Source organism: Cervus canadensis, chromosome X (assembly GCF_019320065.1).
Source record: "Cervus canadensis isolate Bull #8, Minnesota chromosome X, ASM1932006v1, whole genome shotgun sequence".
In the NCBI taxonomy this organism is placed as follows: domain Eukaryota; kingdom Metazoa; phylum Chordata; class Mammalia; order Artiodactyla; family Cervidae; genus Cervus; species Cervus canadensis.
The window spans coordinates 93,555,825-93,559,801 of NC_057419.1; positions in this window are offsets into that span (position 1 = coordinate 93,555,825).

A 3,977-nucleotide genomic window follows, 5' to 3' on the forward strand; every position below is an offset into this window, starting at 1 on the left:
TTTTACAAATCTAAGTGTTGAATATGCTCATTACTCTCTGTCATAGGCTGAATTTCGTACCCCTCTCCAAATCCACATGTTGTGGCCCTAACGGAGAAGGCAATGGCAAGCCACTCCAGTACTCTTGCCTGGCAAATCCCATGGATACAGGAGCCTGGTAGGCTGCAGTCCATGGGGTCACTAAGAGTCGGACACAACTGAGTGACTTCACTTTCACTTTTCCCTTTCATGCATTAGAGAAGGAAATGGAAACCCACTCCAGTGTTCTTGCCTGGGGTATCCCAGGGACAGGGGAGCCTGGTGGGCTGTGGTCTATGGGGTCGCACAGAGTCGGACATGACTGAAGCAATTTAGCAGCAGCAGCAGCAGCGGCCCTAACCCCAGCACTTCAGAATGTGCTTCTGTTTGAAGATAGGGACTTTAAAAAGGTAATTACGGTTAAATGAGGCTATATGAGTGGACCCTAATTCATTCTGACTGTGGTTCTTATAAGAAGAGGAAGGATGGAAACATAAAGGGACTCAGGGTTGGGCATGCACAGGGAAGGTGACATCTGAAGTTTCAGGATGGAGGCCACCATCTACAAGCCAAGGAGAGAGGCTTCAGGAGAAACCTGACCTGCTGACACCTTCATCTTGGAGTTCCAGCCTTAAGAACTGTCAGAAAATGAATTTCTAAGGTTTTCCTGGTAGCTCAGTAGTACAGAACCAGCCTGCTAATGCAGAAGACACAGGTTTGATCCCTGATCTGAGAAGATCCCACATGCCACAAAGCAACTACCGCATGCACCACAACTGTTGAGCCTGTGCTCTAGACCCCGGGAGCCAAAACTGTTGTAGACTGTGTGCCCTAGAACCAATGCTCTGCAACAAGAGAAGCCACCACCATGAGAAGCTTGCACACCACAACTAGAGAGTAACCACCATTTTCCATAACTAGAGAAAAGCCTGTGCAGCAACAAAGACCCAGCAAAGCAAAAAATAAATCAACAAATAAAATTATTTTTTTAAAAAGTAAATGAATTTCCACTGTGCATGCTACCCAGTCTGTGACACTTTGTTCTGGCAGCCCTAGCAAACTAACACCTGCTTCTCCTTTTGGACCTTTGCCTCTTCCTAATGATATGACTCCAGAAAATGGGAAATGGGGATCTGCTTGAAGGAAATGGGAGAAAAATATACTTTGGGAGAAACAACATGTTTGCCTAAAAACTCTGTCTCCTGGCCTAATATTTGGGAGATTTTCTGATTAAAACCTGTGTAGCAGATCCTGCCCACATCCCCTCTCATTTGTGGCTGAGGCACATACCAGCCAGACATTAAACTGCCAGCATCTCGTCAGTAGCTTGGAGGCTTTTTCCTTGTGCCTGAAACCTAGTTTGTCAGTGCTCAGGGCAGACTGAAAATGCCAGAGAATTGATGCTTCATGACCCTTAGGAACTGGAGTATAAATACCCCAGCTCCCTCATCATCAAACATGATAAAACAGATAACTCTCCATAGGCTTGCAGAGTTGTCCAGCAGGATTAAGCTCCCATAATCTTTCTTCAAATGCACCTTTTCTTGACTCCCTTCCTATCTCTATGGAAGCTCTCCATCCTTCCTCTGCAAAGCACATCTCCCAAGGAAACTATTTGCTCTAGAATTCTTATTTTAGGTTGTGATTCTGGGGGAACCAACACTAAGGGCACCTGCTTCTAGCTACCTGTGTGTGCATATGAAATGCCCATATTTAAAGATGATGCTGTGGTTTCTAATTTAACAAGATGATGTACTGGATTGGGGCTTTCCTGGTGGCTCAATGGTAAAGAATCTGCCTGCCAATGCAGGAGACTCAGGTTCAGTCCCGAGGTTGGGCAGATCCCCTGGAAAAGGAACTAGAAATCCCCTCCAGTATTCTTGCCTGGAGAATTCCATGTACAGAGGAGCCTGGTGGGCTACAGTCCATGGGGTCACAAAAGAGTCAGACATGTCTTAGTGGCTAAGCAACAAGACTGCATCCATTTCTTTCTGTGGTAAGGTGGTAAGCGGTTTATCGACTGGTGGACCCTAGGGCTCTCCTTGCAGGAAAAGGTGTTCTAATGTCCTGCCTTGTGGAAATGCCTTTGCATCAAATCAACTATGCTGCCTTTTTTCTTCTATGAACACAAAACCCCAATCTTTTCCGTACTTATGGGCTTAAAATTTTTTTTTTAATTGAAGGATAATTGCTTTACAGAATTTTGTGGTTTTCTGTCATACATCAACAAGAATCAGCCATAGGTACACCCATATGCCCTCCCTCCCATCTCCCTCATCATCCCACCCTTCAGTCTGTCACAGAGCCCCTGTTTGAGTTTCCTGAGTCATACATCAAATCCCCATTGGCTGTCTATCTTACATGTGGTCTTGTAAATGTCTATGGTCCTCTCTCCATGCATCTCACCTTCTCCCTCCTCTCCTCCCCCCGTGTCCTTATTGGCTTTTCTTAGCTTGTGCTCTTGTATCACATCTCCATGATGGGTAGGTGTGTTTGCATCAGGGTGGTGTGGTTTTAGTAAGCTGTCTTGTGCCTGAGCCGCATGTTTCCTTATGGGGCTGCTCTAATACCTGCTGTGAAGTTTTCATGGTCCATGGGGGTGCAACTGAGGGAGTTGCTTCTGAATAGGTGTCCAAGTGACTATGAGAGAAACAGACTTCTGAGGAACAATGCAAGCTGCCCTGGGTGTGCAGTAAAGCCTCTGCTGAGCCCACTGACCCTAAGCCCTTTCTCGTTACTCTCATGCTGGTGTTGAGCATGTCAGAGGTTGAAGTCTTCTCAGTGACTACTCAGAACAATGCTACAGACATTCCACATTGAGTAACTTTCAACCTTCTAGACTCCCTTAACCCCCTGAAAGCTGTTTACAGCCAGGCCCACAGTTCTGGAATGAGGAGCCCTGGGACAAGGCTGTGGATGAATGCGTTAGCCAGGCCTCACCTGACTGTGCACGTAACAGGTAGCCTCTGCAGCTGGTTTGGTGACAGGATCACTTGTCTTTGCCCCAGGAGGAAAGGTTTTGTCACAGAAGCTATTTCTCTGTTGCCTCTTTTGTGAATCTTTTTCTGTTAGTGTGTCGGGAGCTGCCGGGATACACCCAGTCTGTGACAAGGTCACGGGACGAGAAAGGAATCTGCAAGGCAGCTCTTCCCCTCGAGGTTGTCCCGGGGGCCCGGTATGTCCCTTTCCTCCTTCTGTCTTACTGTTGTTGGGCTTTCTATTAATTTTTGGAAATATAATATATAGTAATAAGGCCTCCCTGGAAAAGTCCAAGCCTACTTAGAAATGCTCATGATTGCTCTGCCTCAGGACACGACCATAAACATCAAGTCAGGAAAGAAAAGGCCACAGGTATAGGTTGGCTGCTTACTTAAAAGATTATAATGTTCTAGAATAGAAAAGAGTAGAGGCATTTAGATTTAGAAGTAGATATACTGCTTCAGTTTACTTGCTCCTTGGTTGAGAGGGTTTTCATTATTGCTATTTCTTTGTTATTAATTGTTCATTGCTTCCCTTTCTTTAAACAACATGGAAGATTATGGGTATTTTTGTAGAGTTAGGAAATGGGGTACATAGGATTTCAATAGAAGATTTATATTAACCAGCTTCACTGCCATTATCTCACTATTAATAGAGGTGTTTTGCTGCTTTAGAGGTGTTTTTGCTGTTTAATAGTTAATCATTGTAAATTGAAACTTTGTAATTTTAGGTAAAGAAAAATATCAAGGTTTTTCTCATGGTACTATTCTCAGAAATGTCAAGCATGTTACTGTGACCCTTCCCATGTATTGTTTTATTGTCCAAAGAATTTACACTATACCTGAGATTTGTAGAACATTGTTTTGTTAGAATGAAAATGTTAGGCCATTGAGGCAAGAAGATTAATGTACGGGACATTTAAGAAAAAACCCTGTAATCGGAAACGTTTTAGATGAATGCATAGGGGAAAAACATGGGAA